This window comes from Zootoca vivipara, chromosome 14 (assembly GCF_965207765.1).
Source record: "Zootoca vivipara chromosome 14, rZooViv2.hap1.1, whole genome shotgun sequence".
NCBI lineage: Eukaryota > Metazoa > Chordata > Lepidosauria > Squamata > Lacertidae > Zootoca > Zootoca vivipara.
Genome location: NC_142597.1, coordinates 13,919,683 through 13,941,741, shown reverse-complemented (window position 1 = coordinate 13,941,741; position 22,059 = coordinate 13,919,683). Strand labels below are relative to the sequence as shown.

At 44.8% G+C, this 22,059-nt stretch overlaps 1 long non-coding RNA gene across 1 annotated transcript; it reads right to left on the bottom strand.

The window, feature by feature from the left end:
* Positions 1-2,563: 2,563 nt before the first annotated feature.
* LOC148683494 (uncharacterized) lies at positions 2,564-4,915 on the bottom strand. The gene is made up of 2 exons (XR_015947049.1): positions 4,795-4,915; positions 2,564-2,877 (listed from the first exon to the last, which is right to left on the bottom strand). It is a non-coding gene; the product is annotated as an uncharacterized LOC148683494 (long non-coding RNA).
* Between the last annotated feature and the right edge of the window lie 17,144 nt (positions 4,916-22,059).

Sequence of the window (22,059 nt, the reverse complement as noted above, 5' to 3'; positions counted from 1 at the left end):
CTGCCTTCACACGAGGATACCACGTGGATAGGTTGGCCACATTAGATAGGGCCAGGTCCAGCGCTTCATCCCTATCTAGAATCCATTTACGGATTTTATCATTGTCCCAAGCGATCAGAGCGGAGAAAGCTGGGAGGGAATAACGTTCACAGATGGCCTCCATGACTTTTGACTAAATGTGGCTGCCAGTAAAAGCTAGAAAGGCTTGTTTGGCAAGAAGCGAGTTGGGGGCTTCTGCAAGAGATTTATAATAAGTGATTATCCTGATGTGAGCTCTTGCCGCAATAGATGGCAGTCCCAGGTCCATTCTTAATTGGGCGGGAATGGTCCCGTTGGGGAGACCCAATATCTTTCTTACCAGGAGGTTTTGCAAGGTCTCCAGGCGTTGGAGTGCTTTCAAATTCCACCCCCATATTTCCACCCCGTATAGCAACATTGGAGGGATTTTGCTGATGTAGACCTTTCTTATTGGCACCACCAGCTGACCTCCTTTGACATAGAAAGTTTTTACCAGGGCCTCCATGGTTTGGCGGGCGACCAAAATGATCGTGTTTAGGTGAGCTGACCACGATAGCCTATGATGGAAAGTAATGCCCAAGTATTTAAATACTGCGCATTGTTCTATGGTGTTGCCCTCAAGAGTCCACAAAGGACTCGGTTTACGCGTGCCAAAGGGTATGATTTTGGTTTTGTAATAATTGATTTTCAAGGAGTTTTCCTCACAAAATTGCATAAGCCCTTTCAACATGTTGTTAAGTCCTAACTTTGTTAACGAGAGGACTGCCATATCGTCTGCATAGAGTAAAATGGGGACTTTAGCCTGATTCAATGACGGGGCAGGTTGGTTAAGGGCTTTTATAGCTGGTACAATATCGTTTATATAAAATATCGTTTATATAAAAATTGAACAAAAGGGGAGCCAAAAGGCAGCCTTGTTTGACACCTCTGGCTAGTGGAAAGGGGCGTGATAGAGCACTGTGTGATTCAAATTTCACTCTGGCCGATATGTCTGAATGAATTTCCATTAGCAACAACCAACAACAATCAGTGCCGTCCGGGGGGAGGAAAGTTGGGTCAGTGTAGATGTCAGTCTGGATGTGGCCTCTGGGACCAGGGTCATAGGAGTTTCCCACTGGAGGGGGGGGTGCATTCAGCCCCTGAGTTGAGATTCCCCATCCCTACCAAAACACGAGCTCTGTCTTGGAAAATGGTTCTGTATTGTCCTTTCCATTCTGTTCCTGCTGATAAGATTTTGTGGATCATTGCAGTTGGGTGCAGAACATTCTCTACCTATAACAGCAGTGGAACTTTGGAGCTGGGAGCCCTGCCAAGATTCCAACTAAGAGCTTCCTGATTTGTTCAGTGGTTTCCCTTGTGGTAGCACAGTGAAAAGAGAAGGGGTGGAATCGCTGTCCAGGGTCCCAGCACAACATCACCAACCCAGGCAACCTACTGGTTTCTCTTGATCTGGTCTGCTACAAATACTTCTAGGCCAGCAAGCCAGCACTCTTTTTGCGTTTGTGACTCCTACCCTTTATTTGGGATTCCCTGTCAAGCCTCCTTGTGTCTCTTTTCCCTCCCTCCCACAAGCTGCACTCCTAGTTTGCAGACTTTCCCATCTCTTTGTTGATTCTTCTGCTTATTGGATTCTTGCAGCCTCATTCCGGCTTCCCTTTGGAGTGACTTTCAGTCACTGGCCTGCAATGAACTCCCCCTGGCTGACTTACCTGTGGATCTGCTCGTTGCTCCATCCAACTCCAGCCAGAGGGAAGGTTCATTGCTCTGTGACAGAACTGGGGCTGTTTCACTCTGAACGACTTTGACCTGATCTGCACCATACATAAAGAGTTGGTGCCATCTTCCCTTCCCCTCACCCAAATAACTGCTGCTGAATAATCGAAGAATTTGTATGTAATTTGCTACAGCAGCATTCTATGTATTTGTTGTTACCATTTTGCCACGGTCCTTGCCACCATATTACACTATCAATTACCTTCTCTTTGTGTTCCCTTTCAAAGTTAATGGTTTTCCAGAGGGGTAGCCTTGTTAGTCTTTTGCGGCAAAAGCGTGAAAGAAACTTGTGGCACCTGCAACCGCTAGAGAAGTGAGGAGAAGTGGTGGCAGCTGCGAGATCTGATGAGATCTCATGCAGCTCTCACAACATCTTGTGGAATTCTCACAAGATCTTCTCACTGATGTCACTTCTCCTCCCACCTGCCCCCCCCACCAGTGTCAGAGAAGCAAGGAGAAGCAGTTGCGCCTTCCAGGTTCTGGCAAGATCTTGCGGACTACTCACAAGATCTGGGCGTGGCTTGGCTAAAGTGACTTTGCTTGGCTGACTAGTGATGGGGCAGAGCACACAAGAGTTGTCCTATTTCTCTCTGAACAACTTTGGGCTGATCCACACCATACAAACAGAGTTGGTGCCATTTTGCCTTCTCCTCGCCCAAATAACTGTTGCTGAATAATCGGAGAACCTTGAGCCACAACCATGATAATTAGAACCAGAGACTACATGAGCGTGAACAGCCTATAAAAGGTCTCAGTTGAACACAAAATCTGCTAGAGTGGTCGGTTTATTAACAGTCTGCTTCAGAAGCCAGCATGGGACATTTAATTGTCAATAAAAGAAAACATCAAGCAGCAAATGAAGAAGCTGTTTCAGCAGCGTGGCACAGTGAGGATATGAGGCTTAGGTTATGGCAAGCGCTCTGCAGTAGCCCTGTGCTACTCATTTCCCTTCTTCAGTATCACGTAAACAAAGGTCAGATCGCTTACAGCAAACAGTTTCCACAAGTTCTCCACTTAGTGTGACTCCTCTGATATTGCACTTATCACCCGGCCTGCTGCATCTTCTTATGGAAGAATAACTATTCTCTAGAGAGGTTAAAAACAAGCACATTGGTATATGGAAATCATAAGATCCTGCCCAGATTTTCATTAACACTGAATTAAAGGGAAAGTATGGATTAGATACACAACTTGATGGATGTTCTTGTCATCTTCTTCTAGTCATTTACCTCACAACAGTGACTCAAAGTGACTTTCAAAGGCAATATAGGCACAAACACCAATTGCAACAAAGACAGCCAGTAAAAACATGGAAAACACCTTTATACAAATAAAAGACAGCTCTTATAGATCCTGGCCCACTAAAATATGCTACAGATATGTAAAACCTTCAAATTAAAAGCCAGAAGCTCTACAATACCAGGCACGCCTGGAAGATAGAGGCCATTTGGATCCCTTCCAATCAGGATTCAGGTCTCATCATGGGACTGAAACTGACTTTGTTGCACTGGTCAATGATCTCCAGCGGGTTGGGGACAAAGGTGAAAGCTGTTTCTTGGTCCTGCTAGATCTCTCAGTGGCTTTTGACACCATTGACCATGACATCCTTCTGGACTGCCTAGAGCAGGCATCCCCAAACTCCGGCCCTCCAGATGTTTTGGACTACAATTCCCATCTTCCCCAACCACTGGTTCTGTTAGCTAGGGATCATGGGAGTTGTAGGCCAAAACATCTGGAGGGCCGCAGTTTGGGGATGCCTGGTCTAGAGGAGTTGCGAGCTAGGGGCACTGTTATATAGTGGTTCCGCTCCTTTCTCCTGGGCCGTGTCCAGAAAGTGGTGTTGGGGGATAAGTGTTCAGACCGCTGGGCTCTCACTTGTGGGGTGCCTCTGGGTTTCATCCTCTCCCCCAAGCTTTTTAACATCTATATGAAGTAACTGGGAGAGATCATCAGGGAGTTTGGGCTGGGTGTTCATCAGTATGCAGATGATACCCAGCTCTACCTCTCTTTTAAATCAGAACCAGTGAAGGCGGTGAATGTCCTGTGTGAGTGTCCGAAGGCAGTTGGAGGATGGATGGCAGCTAACAGATTGAGGTTGAATCCTGAAAAGACAGAAGTACTGTTTGTGGGGGACAGGAGGCAGGCCGGCGTGGAGGACTCCGTGGTCCTGAATGGGGTAACTGTGCCCCTGAAGGACCAGGTGCGCAGCCTGGGAGTCATTTTGGACTCACAGCTGTCCATGGAGGTGCAGGTCAATTCTGTGTCCAGGGCAGCTGCCTACCAGCTCCATCTGGTACGCAGGCTGAGACCCTACGTGCCCGCAAACTGTCTCGCCAGAGTGGTGTATGCTCTGGTTATCTCCCGCTTGGACTAGTGCAATGCACTCTATGTGGGGCTACCTTTGAAGGTGACTTGGAAACTACAACTAATCCAGAATGCAGTAGCTAGACTGGTGGCTGGGAGTGGCTGCCGAGACTATGTAACACTGGTCCTGAAAGATCTACATTAGCTCACAATACGTTTCCCAGGCCTTGGACTAATTAAACCATCTATGGCATTTTAAACTGTGGGAGGTGGGTAATGTTTTTGTTTGTTACTGTGGTATATATTTTGTGTTTTTATATTGTAAACCGACCTGTGATTGGATGAAGGGAGGTAAAGAAATGTAATAAATCATCATTTTCTTCTTCTCCTCTCCTGAGAGGAGGAGGGTTTCAACCCTGCTGGTTGCTGCTTGGCAAGCACTTATGAAGGAGCACCCTGAAGTTCATAGGACTGAATCCTCTACTCACTAGCTGGAGAATGGAGGGTTCATTCCTGCAGACTGCAGCTGCACAAGTGCTTTCATAGTTTAGACATGTGCTTGGTCACAGAATATAAACAGGTAGATGCAAAACTTCATGCTTTGAAGTTGTTGGATTCCCCCCCCCCTTACTATCAAGCAGTATACAAGATGGCTGAAATAAAATAAACAAGCAAAGAAGCATTCTGGAACATACTTACCACTCACTCTTTTGATATATATGCAGTGCCCTCCAGGGGGAGCCACGCAGGTTCCCCACCCTTCGGCACACCCTTGGGCAGTTCTATATTTTGTGCAGACCTCACAGCGGAGAGCTTCAGCTGCAGGGAAAGGATCAGAAACAATCCCCTATATGAATGTGACCACCTTCATGTTACCCCCCCCCCCACACACACACACTGCGTGTATCCTTGCCCAAGGGATGAGAATAGGGGCGTACAAGAATATCAACGCTGCACACCCTGATTTAGAATTACAGTATGTATCTGAGTTCTGGCTGCTGCAGTAGACCTTGTTTCCACTCCGTAGCAGAGAATACAAAGCAGCCTGGGAACACCTCCAGCATCTCCAGTGACAATGTTTGAGATGGTTCACCGACATCTTCCAGGGTTCAATGCTGAACACCACTACACTGGGCAGCAAGGCCAAGAGGGTCTTATGTTTTAAAATCTTTTGAAAGGTTTTAACTTTGGTTCGTGTTTTGTTTTGTTTTTATTAAAGATTTTCTTGCTTTACAGAAATATATGCAATGTCCCTCGTAACATTTTTACAAATTGGTTTCATTTGTTGAGACATTGGGAAGAAAGAGGGGGATAGAGGTAGATGCCCGGAGATGGGTGGGGTCAGGTGATGATATTTCTATTTTGCTTAATATATATTTCCTGCCTCGCTTGTGCAGGTTCTCTGCTGTGTTCCTTTGGTGGTGAGAGAGGTTGGGGTTGGCCTAGAATATGGTTGTTCATTTGTGGTTGGCTGTGGTGGTCTTTGTTTTGTGTGTGAGTGGGGTGGGTGGGTGTTTTGAATCAGGCTAGCCATATTGATTTGTATGCTGTTGGTGGATTTTTGTCATTGTCTTGTTGGGCTGTGTATGTGATAAAGGGGAGCCATACCGGGGTGAAGTCATCTTCTTCTATTTGTCCCCATGTCAGTTTCAGCTTATTGGTTCATTTTTCTAGCAGGGCTGTTTCCCATACTATTTGGTACCATTGGTCCATGCTTACTCCTGACAGGACTTTCCAGTGTCTGGTTATGGTGCTTCTGGTTGCTGAGAATAAGTGGGTTATGAGTTCTTTGTAGTGTACTTGGGTGTTATTGTCTTGGGAAATGTTTAGTAAGGCCAATTCTGGGGTCATTTCTAATGCTTGCTTGGTTATTTTATTTATTTCCCGTATGGTTGATGTCCAGGATAATTGGATTTTGGGGCACTCCCACCACATGTGGAAATATGTGCCTGTTAAGGTGCACCCTCTCCAGCATTTTGATGAGGTTCCTGGGCGTATTAGCGCTAGTTTTCTTGGTGTTAGGTACCACCTATAGGTGAATTTCAGAGTGAGTTCTTTCCTTTTTGTTGATATAGATTTAAAGAGGGGTTTAGACCACATTCTGGTGCATTGAGTGGGGTTAATCTCGTAGCCTATGTCGTCTTCCCATTGTCTTTTGATTGTGTCTAAGGGACTCATGGGATTTTGGAGTAGTATTTTGTATATTGCAGATACCATCCCCTTTGCACTGTTTTTGTCGGGTTGATGTTGGTTAAATGTTTAGTTGGGATTGGCGGTTATTTTAATTTGGGTATAACTGTAAACTGTTTATTGTTGTTGTTATTGGTTTCTATTGATTTATTGGTTTGTTTGTTGCTCATATAGGATATTTTGTTTTTTAATGTTTGGTGCTTTGTTGTGTTTCTATATATGTACAGTCATACCTTGGATCCCGAACGCCCTGGAACTCGGACGTTTCGGCTCCTGAACACCGCAAACACAGAAGTGAGTGTTCCGGTTTGTGAACGTTCTTTCTTTGGAACCTGAACGTCCAACAGGGCTTCCGATTGGCTACAGGACCTTCCTGCAGCCAATCAGAAGCCTTGCTTTGGTTTCCGAATGTTTTGGAAGTTGAACGAACTTCTGGAACAGATTCCATTTGACTTCCAAGTGACTGGGGAAACCCAGCAAAACAGGTGGGATTTAAAATATATTATTATTATTATTATTATTATTATTATTATTATTATTAGGGTTTTTCCCCAGCTGGAATTCATTTTTGGCACCTCTCAGGTAGGCACCATTTCTATTGTAAGAGAAGAGAACAAGGGAGGCATTCATGTTGAGTTTTGGCACTTCTTTTTCTAGAAAAATAGCACTGCTTATGGGAGAGCCACAAGTTCACATGGGAATAGTTAACTAAGCTTTGTGCTTATAGGACTAGCAGCACGCAGCATTGAGCCCTGGTGTCTCAGCCGGAGCCCATATTGGGTGGCCTGCTCAGTGATGGCTTTGCCGCATTGGAAGCTGCTTTATAATAGGTCAGACTTATGTATCCATCTATAGTAGCTCAGACATATATTATTATTATTATTATTAACAACAACAACAACAACCTGATCCTTTTCAATGGATATACCATGGATGGACCTTGAGACCTTCTAATCTGAATGCAAAGTTACACTAGTGAGCTCCTGTTTCTCTTCATCTGCCACTAAAATGTAGTAACAAGTCGCATTTGATTCAAGTACATATATTTCCATTTCCATGCCATGTTTCCACCAGAGTGGTCTTCAAAAGATTTGCAATCAGAATTAATGCTGCATGCACAGCAAGAACAATGAACAAGCAATACAATCCAGTTCCTTTTTTTAAAAAAATCCAGTTACAAAAAACAACAGCAAACTAAAAAACCACCCTTAAACGGAAGCAAGGGAATGACAAACATAAACACAAGGAACAGAAGGCTGAAACAGATTGGTATGCAGAGCACTCTGCACAAAATCCAGATATGTGTAAAGAAAAAGCACAACAGATCATTCCTAAAACATCATTGCAGAAACAAGACTAGGCTATTTGGAACTTGGAAGGGAATTTTGAATGTGGACAGTTTTGGAAGCACCCCTAAACATGGCACCGGACACCCTTAGCTTAGAGAAGCTTTTAGTCGAAAGCTCCACTGAAAACTGGGATAAGATTTGTTTCAGTACATGAGATATCACAGCAGTTTTCAAACAGGGGTCCTGAATAAGTTGAGTTATCGTCACAGCTAAGACTTTCTCATACTCACCCAGGACAAAGCAGCAGACAATGAATAAAAAGCTTACAAGCTGCATTCTGTATATGTTTTGTTTTCTCCCTTGAGCTGATGACTCAGGAGAAGGAATCAAGCGTCCTGTGCTATGTTCCTCGTATAATGGCTTGGAAATGTGGGCAGATATGCATTTTAAGTGGACTTGTGATCTCTTCATGAAAGGACTCATTTTTCATTCCAGACCTGAAATTATGACCCATTAAAATCTTATCAGGAAAGCACAACCTGAGTCTGTGACATTTTTGATCTTAGAACACCATAGCATTATGCATAATCTGTTACAGATATTTGACTATAGTGCTGCCAGTAGCAACAGCACCAGTTGCCAGATTGCTTTTTCTACCCCAGTCAGGCCAGTTTGTCCTTCTGCCCATGGTGGTGAGAGCATGCCTGGTGGTCCAACTGTCAGGGGATTGCGGTATTTAAGGATTCAGTAGATGATATCAGCTGTGGCAGGAAGGCAGGGCCACCTTGTTTGGTGGGACCTGGGAGCATACCTGCCAAGTTGCTGTCAGAGAAATAAGGGACCGGGCCGGAAATAGCAGACTGGAAGTAGCGCTGCCGCCATTTTGGAACTGGGCGGAGCAGGCTCAGAAGAGAGTTTTGATGCTGCTTTCCCCAGTTCCAAAATGGCCGCCGCGCCAGAAGTCACACTGCAGCCATTTTGGAACTGGGCAGAGCAGCATCAAAAGTCACTTCTGAGCATGCTCTGCCCAGTTCCAAAATGGCCGCCGCGCCAGAATAAACCGTGGGGAAACAAAAAAAATCCGTTTTTTCAGCTAGGAACAGCTGGAAAAACGGGGATTTCCCGGGGAAAACGGGAGACTTGGCAGCTATGCCTGGGAGGGAGCCTGAGCCTGGACTGCTCATGGAAGCCAGAGATGTACCGTAGTTGCCCAGAGTCATAGCAGCTCAAAGGCCAGTTACTATTTCTGCAACAGGGTCCCTGCTGGGTCCCTTCTTCAGTGTCCTAGAGCTGTCCAATCAGCATGAAATGGGAACTTTATAGTCACTGTGTGCGCCAAACATAAGCATTCAGGGGCACTGAAAACATTTTTTCAGTATAATAATTGTTTTAAGTAGTATTATTATTAATTTGAATATGAATAGTAATATTAATAATATTTTCGTACCCTGCCCTTTTCCCTGATGGGACTCATGGCGGCTTACTGATAAAAACAGAAACTGCTAAAAAGGCAGAAAAACCAATCATCAAAATACAATTAAACATTGAATTAACTAGAGTATATGAAATCTGTTTAAAACATACCAAAAATTACAATAAAATCAGCCCTACACCAGCCCTTTATTAAAAGCAATTGATTCTCAGAAGCCTGTTGCAGCAAGAAAGTCTTCCCCTGCCGGCAGGAGGACAGCAAGGAGACAGCCAGTCTTCTCTAGGGAGGGAGATCCATATGTTGTATTTGTTTTCCTTTGTGTGAACAACATGCATTTATGATAAATACATTTTGAAAATGCACTTGCAGTTCCTTTTACCTCAATGATTCCATGAACACATCAGGATATATTTGAAGAGCGCTCAAACTTTCAGTGTTTCCCCCCCTCAAAGATCAGAGCCAACAGTGGGACATGTTTGGGTGCAAATTATAGGCGACTGCATCACTTTAAAACTATTACTTGTCTCCATCTTGCCTGATGATTCTCCATATAATCTGCAAGTGGCAGATTATTTCATGTAAGAGGCTGTGATGAGTTTGGGAAAGATGTAATAAAATGTTGCAAATGCCAAATTAATATTAATCCATGGAAACGGGTTCTTGGAAGGAACTTGGGACAGAAACACAATAAATAAAGTGGAGTTGACAAAAACTGGGAGGTCACACACACCTCTCTCCATCTAGGCAAGCAAGAGGCATTATTAGATGGTGAGGACACATTCCAGCCATGCAAAACCACCGATTGAGGGTATGGAAGATGAACAGAGGAGGGTGGGACCTCAGAAGAAGGGGTGTGGTCTGGGAAGGGGTCCATTATCTGGAAGAATCCCAAGCGCTAGATAAAGAGCCTGGAAGGGCTGTATTTGGTTCCTGGACCTGAGTTTCCCCACCCCTGCATGAGCAAGAGAATGACATCAAGAGAGAGGTTCTTTCCAACACTTGAGGAGTGCTCATATGAAAATACGCTTATTTTCAGGTAAGGCAAACATTCCTCTGATCTCACAAATTCATCCTTAATATCTAAAGATCCACAAATTGTGATTGTTACAAAGGTCTTTCTTACAACACCACATATCTTCCCTGGAAAGCTTGCCCTTCAACTTCACGCTACGGCATACCTTGCTGCAGCCTCGGTCCATTTGCATCACAGCACCATCTGGAAAGGGATAGTAAGAAAGAGAAAATATATCCAAGCTCCATGATAAGCATATGGTATCCCACATCATCATCATCATCATCATTTTATTATTTATACCCCACCAATCAGGCTGGGTTTCCCCAGCCACTCTGGGTACCTTACAGCACATAAAAAATGGTAAAAATTTAGACATTAAAAATTTCCTGAGACAGGGCTGCCTTCAGATGTCTTATAATACTCAGATTGTTGTGTATTTCCTTGACATTTGATGGGAGGGCGTTCCACAGGGTGGGCGTCACTACTGAGAAGGCCCTCTGCCTGGTTCCCTGTAACTTGGCTTCTCGCAGTGAGGGAACCGCCAGAAGGCCCTCGGAGCTGACCTCAGTGTCCGGGCTGAATGATAGGGGTGGAGATGCTCCTTCAGGTATACTTGGCTGAGGCCATTTAGGGCTTTAAAGGTCAGTGCCAACAATTTGAATTGTGCTCCAAAAAATGATGGGAGCTAATGTAGGTCTTTCACGACCAGTGTTATATGGTCCTGGCAGCCACTCCCAGCCACCAGACTCTAGCGGCTGCATTCTGGATTAGTTGTAGTTTCCAAGTCACCTTTAAAGGTAGCCCCACATGGAACACATTGCACTAGTCCAAGCGGGAGATAACCAGAGCATGCACTACTCTGGCAAGACAGTCTGCGGGCACGTAGGGTCTCAGCCTGCATACCAGATGGAGTTGGTAGATAGCTGCCCTGGACACAGAATTGACCTGTGCCTCCATGGAGGGTTGTGAGTTGAAAATAAGTCCCAGGCTGCACACCTTCAGGGGCACAGTTACCCCATTCAGGACCAAGGAATGACCCCAGTCTGAAGGAGGAATGTCAGACAAAATGGGAATGGGAATTGCTGATGTTTGCTTACTAGCCCCATGTCCAGAACAGAAGTAAACCAGTCAATATGACTGATATTCATTTTTGTTGCTTTCTGTCTGCAAACAGCACATAATTGATTACGTCCACCTCATTTGCATTGTGTTTCCTTTGCATCGTAATGAATCGGATAGAATGACACAAATTGCCAATATCATTTGTGTAACTTATGCAAGTTACAGAACTACATAATTTTGCTGCCGTGGACAAAGAAACACATAACACAAATTTTGCTCAGAGATGAAATTCAGCTGAAGGGAAACAGTGTTGCTTGTGGCGAATACAGGGCAGAGTGGGAAATGATGTCTTCTTACACCCCCAGTTTCTAGTAAGCATCAGCAGGCTTAAGAAAGAACAAGGGATGCCACGGCTGCTCCTCATTGGTTGAAGCCCTCTTTAGGGATTCCAAAGAATGTTTGAGGGTTAAAGCTGTACAGTGCTGTGGACTCCTCTTGCCTAGAGAAGCAGGAACAACCTGTTTTAAATGGATTTGTACATGGGATGTGGCAGTTTCAACCCATCCAAGCTTTGCCTGTGATGGATCCCCTCTTGTATCTAGCATTTCCTTCTGTCCAAGGCACTTGTGCACTTAAAAAAAATTCTTATATGTGATCTTAAACAAGTCAGTGGTCCCCCATGAGAGAGTCTCTTGTTTCCAAATGCACTTGTCGGCTCGAAAGGTTGGTGATCATTTCCACAACCATGGCACCACAATGTCCTATGTGGTATTGGGGGGGGGGGTTGTATTGGAGATGTGTATATACATGGTTATGGGGTTTCGTCTCCCATGACTGTTTCTCAGGTTTCCAAATGTGCCCATGGGCCCCCCAAAGTTGACGAACCTTCATCTAGCTATGACACCACACTGGTATTTCATAACCACAGAAATGGCCATCATACATGAAACCCAATAAAAGGCTCCATTGGCCATCATTGCAGTCCCGGCCAAATTTTAGATTTGCTTTTACTTTCAATCATGCACTATTCTATTTTAATAGTGTCACTTGTGGGACAGGAGGATCTTAAGAATGGCTGACCAGCACTTCACCAACCTGAATAATATATAATATGCTTCCTTAGTAACTGGAGTGACCGAAGTGGTCAATTTTCAGTACCTTTCAGTGTGATTTTTATCAGATTGGTTTGAAATTTGACATTTACATAGAACTCCTCATACAAGGAAACTAAGGAAACTTATATGGCAAGTTTCATGCTATTAGCCTGATGGATTTCACTTTTATAAGATGTAAGGTAAAAGGACCCCATGATGGTTAAGTCCAGTCAAAGGCGACTATGGGGTTGCTGTGCTCATGTTACTTTCAGGCCGAGGAAGCCGGCGTGTGTCCACAGACAGATTTCTGGGTCATGTGGCCAGCATGACTAAACTGCTTCTGGCGCAACAGAACACCGTGATGGAAGCCAGACTGTACGGAAATGTTGTTTACCTTCCCACCACAGCGGTACCTATTTATCTACTTGCATTAGTGTGCTTTCGAACTGCTAGGTTGGCAGGAGCTGGGACAGAGCAACGGGAGCTCACTCCATTGCGGGGATTTGAACCGCCGACCTTCCGATCGGCAAGCCCAAGAGGCTCAGTGGTGCCATAAGTTGTAGAATGCTGTGCATTCAGGTTTTACTACTTGCCTGAACTATAATAACATGAATTAGCCTCCACTAACAACAGAATTTAGCCTCCAGCTGTATATATAAGGCTAGCATGATGTTGCTTCTCTTATTGGGGAACAAAACAAGACACCATTCTTTATATGCCATGGATTTTGGAAAAGACGAGCTTGGTACTTACAAATGTGACAGATCTTACGGTGAAAATGTTTTGTTTTTTTAAGCAAGGTTCATCTTAACATTTCTATATGAGAAGTGCATTGCCGCCCAAACTCTTACTCTTTCATCCTGTGTATATCTAGAGCAGTGAACCTAGAATCATAGAATTCTAGAGAGTTGTAGACTTGGAATGGACTGTAAAGGATAATCTAGTCCAACCCCCTGTTATGCAGGAATCTTAGCTAACCAATTCCTGAGAAGCTGAAGTACAGTTGCAGTACAACCATCTCTGCTGCCTTTGTCTCTGCACTCTTCTTACTGAGGATGCACTACGGCTCAGCCACCAGCTTCTAGCACATCTCATTCTAGCACATCTCAGTTTTGAGCATCTGATCCATACTCTCCCCAGCCCCAAGTGCATAGTCAATGACCAGCGGAATCAGAGGTAGACTGACTGGTACAGGCCAGTAAAGAGTGGCTATAAGATGTCCAAAGGCTGAAGCATGGGAGCACTTCAGCAGCAAGCCAATATCCTCCTGAGAGACTGAACATGTCCTGCAGTGTAAGAGTACTCATGCTTACAGCCAGACTCACTTGTAACAGTCATCCGGCTGTAGCAGAATTTCCAAGGTCCTGCCTTGCAAGTGTGTTCTCTATGCGCACAGGTGTTATCATGTTGAACTTCTTTACAGCGAAGGCACCAGGTAACTTTAGCTGGACAAGACGAGCAAAAAAGGGGGAATAGAAAATAAATAAGCAAATAGTAATAATACATATTAATTTCATTATTTGTACCCTGCCCATTTGACTGGGTTGCCCCAACCACTCTGGGGCAATGTCTGGTTAGAGGAACATTGCTGGCAATGCACCTGCTTGGAAAGAAATGCATTAATATGGAACACACCAAAAGCCACCACCAACTGTAAGTTAGGTATGTGTTCAGAGGTCCTCTATGCCGGGGCAGGACAATGACCCTGATTGACTTGGAATCCCTGCTCATGTAGCAGAGTTCTACATGTGTATGTTGACATGCACATGGGTCAACATACCCACTCTTGTCCCCGACACGAAACCTGTGCACTTCTTTAAAGACATCACTTCAAAATATTGGTTTGGGAGATCATTTTAAATTATGAACCTTCTGTTCTCTCTCTGCCACCCCCTTTCTCTGTCTTGGTGTTTATTTTTATTATTATATTAGGCCTATGATTCTTTCCCATTGTATTTTGGTAAGAACTGTACACAGATGAAGGGCAATTTGAAGACCCCGTGTGAGATGCAAGTAAGGGAAGTTCTCACAGGGCGAGAGGGTGTGAGAAGAGAGGGATGAGCCCAGGTGAGAGCTGAGAGGGTGCAAATTCCTTCTGGACCTGCCAAGCAGCAACCTTAAGTATCTCAGTGAGGTTCCAACACCAAGGGTGGGTGGGCAGCTTATAGGGCCTGACCTCTCAGGGCCAAGGCCTTTTAAAGGCTCTGGGCCCTTCCCCACTCTTGCGAGATCCCATGGAATAATCTCAGTCCTGTGAGATCTTGTGAGTGCTCTGCAAGGAGATGATGCCCCACCTCCCCACAGCTCCCTGAGCCCCTGAACCACCGGGCAAAGTAGTCATGCCTGGAAGAACATGTGGAGCGAGACATACAAAGTAACTGGGTAACATTGCTTGGACAATACTGAAACTGGCTGGGTCTGTAAAGCATGCTGAGTCAGTCATAAAGTATGCTGAATCCTTTTCAGTGTATACACTTTATGAGCAGAAACCAGACATTTCAGGAACAAATGCTCAAGGCTGAACATGATATCTTATGATTATGATATATTTGCAATGCACCTTGACATGCAATTTGATCCCCAAAAAGAAACTCATGCTCAGACATCAGTTTCATATACATCACTGCGCACGGTGTTAGCTGCTTCACAGAAGCAGTCACTCCTTACATAATACAGATATTAGTTTTACACCCAGAACTACACGGCACTGTTCATTTCATTTTTTTAAAAAAATATTTATTTGGTTTTTTTTCAAATTACAGTGGTCCCTCGACTTACGAATTACTCAACATCCGATGTTTTTGACTTACAACAGGACAAATGACTGCACGCTTACGAATTTTTCTACATCTGAATGGAAACTGTTGGCGCTTTTAAATGCGTTTTTCTCAACTTACAATTTTTTCTGAATATTTTTTTCCTATGGGAATCCGCTTTTCGACTTACGAATTTCTCAACCTACAAATGTGCATTCGGAACGGATTAAGTTCGTAAGTTGAGGGGCCACTGTACAGTTTTACAATCACATATCCAACATACGGTGGTGCCTCGATTTAAGAATTTAATCCATTCCGAAGGCACCTCCATAAGTCGAAAAATTCATAAGTCGAAAAACGCCATTGGAAACGCGATTTCCCATAGGAATGCATTGGAAACAAAAAAATTCGTTAAGTCGAAGCAACCCTATCTAAAAATTCGTAAGTCGAAAAATCCCTATCTAAAACCGCCGCGGTTTCCCCCCAGATGCGGTTTCCGGATGTCAAGACATTCGTAAGGGTGCGGCCATTATCCCCATTCGTAAGTCGAAAAATTCGGTTGTCGAGTCGTTCGTAAGTCGAGGTACCACTGTACAACATAAAGACAAGATTCCATAGAATCTCCTGGACTTCCCTCCTCCCCTTTGTGGGTCCTATTGTTAATCGTTTCCTTCTGCATCTTTTATAATTATCCAAATCTTTTACACCTCTGTTATGTGGTTAAACCACTGAGCCTAGGGCTTGCTGACCAGAAGGTCGGCGGTTCGAATCCCTGTGACGGGGTGAGCTCCCGTTGCTTGGTCCCAGCTCCTGCCAACCTAGCAGTTCGAAAGCACGTCAAAATGCAAGTAGATAAATAGGAACCGCTACAGCGGGAAGGTAAACGGCGTTTCCATGTGCTGCTCTGGTTTGCCAGAAGTGGCTTTGTCATGCTGGCCACATGACCTGGAAGCTATACGCCGGCTCCCTCGGCCAATAATGCGAGATGAGCACGCAACCCCAGAGTCGGTCACGACTGGACCTAATGGTCAGGGGTCCCTTTACCTATATCAAAAATTCACCATTGAACTACAAGTGTTATTCCAATCCTATGGACAATTGTAACGGTTTACAATGGTTTTAAAGATAAATTACAAATTTCCCCCATTCTTTATTAAAGTTTTGGTTTTCCTGATTTCTGATTCTTCCGGTCATTTTTGCCATTTTGGCATAACCCATCAACTTAATCTGCCATTCTTCTTTGGTCAGGACTTTATCTTCTTTCCATCTCTGGAAAGCACTGTTCATTTCAAATACTTGTATTGAGACTTTTCTCTTCTTCAACTGGCACCTGAGAATTCCCAGGATTGGATGAGCTAAATTAAGCTCTTCCCAATAGCTCTCTCCTAGTAATTCCCCTCTAGAGTGTTTTGTTATTTTTGCCTTGGACTTACCTGCCTCATGGTACAGAAGGATGAAGAAATGTATTGCCAGAAGGAGGTTTAGCTTCACTTGCATTTTTTTACCAGGACTGAGGGCAAAAACAAGAAAAGGCAATCAAACCTAAATAAAGGCAGATGGGGGGGGGGAGGGTTTGAGGGGTGCAAGCTTCCCACACTGGACTATGTATGGGAAGAACAGAGTGGCTAGATTTAATGAGCATCCTTCAGGGCTAGTGGGTGGGCCGCTAGAAACTTATGGTTATTGAAGATGTAGAACATCCAGTGACTCATGATTGACCTTTGTAAGTCTTCCATGAACTTGTGGAAGAATGGTGTGGGTGAACGTCATGACCATTTTCAAGACACAGAGATGGGGATTTCAGAGCTGGGTACATAATTCACTTATTACAGTGAGGGGGGAAAGTATTTAATCCCTTGTTAAATTTGCCCGTTTGCCCTCTGACGAAGGAGACATGAAAAAAGATGGCTTGATGAAACAGTTCGTGAAGGCATTAAATACTGAAGGTAAATGTTTTCAAATACAAGCGCAAATTCTTACCAGAATAACAACAGCTTGTATATACTGTAAAACCCAAGGGAATACATTTTGGGGGGGCATACCTCCAACTGTACATAGATATACATGTCATTTTCAATGCTATACTAGTCATATTCAATGTTATGCATAGCTGCCAAGTTCTCCCTTTTTTTTAAAGGGAAATTCCCTTATGCTGAATAGGCTTCCTCGCGAGAAAAGGGAAAACTTGGCAGCTATGAACAATGTTATATAAGTCACTTACATTTATAATCATATTGTACTACTTTGGCTATGTGTTTAATAAAATATTTAATTCTCACATTGTGAAAAACGAATATTCAGGTGAAAAGTGAAAAACATGAATTGCAAAAAAACAACAACAACCCTAGAGCTTACAGAACAAAACCGACTCAGATATGAAATCAGCAAGTTGAAATTAGGTTAGAACAACTGCAGGTGTCAATGCGACAAAAAATTGTTCCCCAGTGTTATGCAACCAAGAAACACAGGTACACATTGCCCTCCTCCTCCTTTCGCACCCACCACTTTTATCTAAAATGACAGCAAGTAAAAGTAAGCCCCCGCAGACGGTACAATTTTGTATCCACGTCTCTCAACGCTCATCTTAAAATGCAGCAAATGCATGTTCTGAAATGCATAACTCATGACGGCAGATTGTCAAGGGTGCTCCCCAGCCAAGGAATGAACATGGCAGAAAAATTATCTCCTTATTTTCAAAGAAAACACTTAAGAATTACTTCTACAGGTCTGGAGACATACTCACACCAATCTGGCATCTAGGCAGCTATTCCTATGTCTGTGCTTTATGGAGCAGCTGCAGCAAAAATGGGGACAACTCCCCCTCCTCACCAGTTTATGTACCTTCCCCCCAACAGGTTATGGGCATGGAAGCTGCTTCTGCTCTTCCTATAATTATAATTATTATAATTATAATTTTCTTATTTATACCCTGGCCATCTGGCTGGGTTTCCTCAACCACTCTGGGTGGCTTACAGCACTTATTTTTGTTGTAAAACATTAGACATTGAAAATTTCCTGATACAGGGCTGCCTTCCTGCTTCAATCTTCTTCTGGTTCTGAAAGAGAGTGGTACAGGGGAGGGTGGGGAAAGCACCCAGCCCTCCTTCACTTGCCTGGTCTACCTATTCCTCCTCTTCCTCCATCTCTGAAGTTCCCTCTGCCTCTGATTCTTGCCTCCTGGCTGGTACAGGTCTCCACAAAGCACAGACCTCACCTGTGTCAGACACCAGACACAGTTCCCCTGATGACACTTATCGGTGTTTCATCAGTCCTGACACAGTTGTACCAAGGCACCTAAGAGTAGTTGTGGCACTTAGCCCATAACCTCCAAGGTGCAAGATTCACATCTTCCAGGGCTGTACTCCCCCAGAATCCACGTGACGTGTGCGAGTGCACGGCTCCTCCAAACTGGGATGTCCTGATTTAGTTGGGACATTAGACGCGTATGTTAGCCATGTGTAGTCTTTGTGGGTAAGAATCATTTCCTGCCACGTGTTTGTGATCCCTCAAGTGTCAGAGACATGATGCTTCTGAATACCAGCTGCTGGAAACCACAGGCAAGAAGGGTACTAATGTGTCTGGGTCCTACTTGCCATCTTCCCACAGACATCTGGTCAGCCACTGTGAGAACAGAATGCTGGACTAGTTGGGCCAGTGGCCTGATCCAGCGGGCTCATCTTATGCTTTTGCATTCTTATGAATCAACCTCTGACTCTGCAAACACCCAGAATGGGAATGCATCATTGGGCTAAATTATGGTCACAACTAGGGATCTACAGAAATCAGTAACGTCTTAAGGGTATCCAGTGCCGTGGTGCAAAAATCCTCCGGCGCCCTCCCCCACGGCGGCAGTAGCGTGCGGCCATTGAGCTTCCTCTCCTCCTCTTCTTGCCCATGAAGCAGAATCAGCGAGACTCCTGTCTAGAGTGGCAGCAGGCACATGGTGCCACTCTAGGCAGGAGTCTCGCTGATTCTGCTTCATGGGCAAGAAGAGGAGACACCAGCCCATGAAGCAGAATCAGCAAGACTCCTGCCTAGAGCGGCAGCAGGCGCAGGGGGCCACTCTAGGCAGGAGTCTCGCTGATTCTGCTTCATGGGCAAGAAGAGGAGGAGACACCAGTCCATGAAGCAGAATCATGAAGCAGATCGGCGCCCCTTCCACGCCCCTGGTGGCCAGGCGCCCTGGCGCCTTGCGCCACCCAGCCCGGGCCTTGAGACGGCCCTGACAGAAATCTTCTGTATAATTCCATTTTGCTTCAGCTGTTTTTCAAATGTCGTTGTTTTGTTGTGCTGTGTGTGATAAAGAGGAACCACCCTAGGGTGCAGTTGCCCTCCTTTGCTTGTCCCCGTGGTAGTTTGAGTTTGCTGGTTAACTTCTCTAATAGGATGGTTTCCCCTGTTTATCTGTTTGTTTTAAAACAGAAAAGCTTTAATAAAAGCTAATTTAAAATGTTGTTGTTCCTATTTATCTGAGTACCCAGATTTTTTTTGCATTATTAGTAATTTTATAGTATTCCCCCCCCCCAAAATGAGGCAGTGTGACTTAAAAAAATAGTAATACTCTGCATAGTGATATTCTGTATGAAAGTTACCTATTCTCTTGCAGATTTTTTTTTTACTATAATGCAATTTATGAAGGCACACAAAAAGCATCAGAACTAAAAAATAAACATAACCGTTTGTAGCAATAGGCAGTAGTAAACCATTCCATTGCCAACCCTGCTAATGGCTATATGTCATTCTTTTGTAATTTCCAGGTTTGGGCCCTGGGATCTCAGGGTCTGGGCTGCTCCAGACTTGCAGCCCTAACCAGAAGGGGTGTTCCTTTAGTTTAGATTCTTGACCAAGCCAGAGAAAAATGTGTGGGCTTTAAAAGCTTGCCTGTTCTTTGAGATGGACTTCTCAAGAGCCTAACCTGTGTGCACTTCTCCACAATGTAATTTATGACACAGTGTCATATCAACACATGCACTGCATACCCTCCAAGTGTCCCGATTTTCCAGGGACAGTCTCAGAATTACAATAGCCACCCCTGCTTCTGATTTGATCATGGAATGTCCCTATTTCCCCCACCAGTGCCGCTGCTGCTGAGCTCGAGGAGGACAGTGAGCCAGTGTTTGTCCTGAGTGATGGTGTGGTAGTGGCAGCTCTGGCTGTGAGGGAGCATACCATTGCCCAGGGCCAGATTTACGTATAAGCTAAACAAGCTATAGCTTAGGGCCCCACTCTCTTGGGGGGTGCAAAAATAAATAAATAAAAAAACAACTGGATGTACATTTCCACAATATAAAATAAATAAACAAATAAAATAAAACCTACATACAGCAACAGTGTTTTGTGTTGTGTAGGCTCCTATGATGTAAGTAGCTAGCCTGCTCCTTAAAATATCACTGGTTTGCTCATTTCTATATATAGGGTGCCTACATTCGGCATGGACTTTGCATTCTGCATGGACTTTTCAACAATTACTTTGATAAAATGACCGCTCCACACATCAAATGGGGGGGGCGACTTTTGCGTGGTCGCGTGCAGCCCCCTGATCCCATAGGGCGATTCCTTGGTAGTTCGGGGCTGGCAACGCCTTCCCAGGTTGGATGCCAGGGGTCTCTGCCTACCCCAGCCTAGCGTCCAATCCTACCTGGGGAGGTGTTGCCAGAGGATGGCCAGGTAAGGGGAGGGACTGTCTGGCTCACACAATAGAATTTGAATCTTGCCTCCAAGCACCAGTTGGTTCCAGAGGTTCTCTCACCCTCCACACCCTCATTCATGTTTCTTTTGCAGGTTAACCTTTTCTCTACAGGTTCACAGGTGCTGCTACGTCAAGGCCGCAGTTGAAGGGCCGGAAAGGAATTTTCCTGCATTGGCAGGTTTCACCTTTCCCGTAGCAATACGTCACAACTTTGGCGGTGTCAGGCCTTGGGCGGAATTATTCGGCGATTTCCCTAGAGGGAGGGGCGTGAGGCGGAGACCTCACCCCCTTTGCAGCAACAAGATCGGGGTATTGGGGGAAGCCTTGACCATGCCAATAGGCGTCATCACTTCCCCCTTCCAGTGGCGGCAAACAGGGGGTGGGCTCTCTCTGCTTGAACATATGTTCTCCAGAGCCAGCCCCAACCCCCATACATGTGGATAACCCCGAAGCCTCCCAGAACCCCGGCTGGGGACTGGGAAGGATAACACCCAATGCATGAGCCAAGGTCTCCCTACATCTGAATCTTAAGAAAGTTGTGGCCAATTTGAATCCCATAGCATGTTGTTATGCGTCTTTATTTCACTCAGGGGGTCGCCTGGGGGTTTGGGGGACTCCGCCTGTCTGCACAATACGAATTTTGTTATGTGCAAATGGCTTTAGATACCTATTAGGTCCATAAATTACCATATAGCATATGTTCAACACAAAAAACAGTGACAATATGTTTTTGACAAAGGGCGGCTGGACATATAAAGGGCCCCATGACCTTCAGTAGCTGAATCCAGCCCTGCTATTGCCTCTGCATGGCTGCCACTGCTAACCTCCTCCCTTGGGCAGCCCACAGTGGCAAGGATAAGGAGAGGCTGTGGCCGCTGGGGTCCAGCCCTATGTGATACGCTGGCTCTGAGGGGCTGGCAGAAAGCAGGGCCACGCTGGGTGGGATGAAATAGGGAGAAGAGTGGAGTACAATGAGTATTTCTTTTCTTTTTTTTTTAATGCTTTGTGCTTCCACATCTAATCTTGCCCTATTCTAAAATTTATTTATTGGCGTGTGTTTTTCCTTTTTTTGGGGGGGGGGGAAATCTGCCAAAGAATAAATTAAATTAAATTAAATAAATAAATAAATAATTTATTTATTCCCCAGCCACTCTGGGCGGCTTCCAACCGAATATTAAAAACAGTACAGCATCAAACATTAAAAACTTCCCTAAACAGGGTCACCTTCAGTTGTCTTCTAAAAGTAAAATAGTTGCTTATAGCCTTGACATCTGCTGGGAGCCATTCCACAGGGCGGGTGCCACTACCTGTCTGGTTCCCTGTAACCTCACTTCTCGCAATGAGGGAACCGCCAGAAGGCCCTTGGTGCTGGATCTCAGTGTCCAGGCTGAATGATGGGGGTGGAGACGCTCCTTCAGGTATACAGGACCGAGGCCA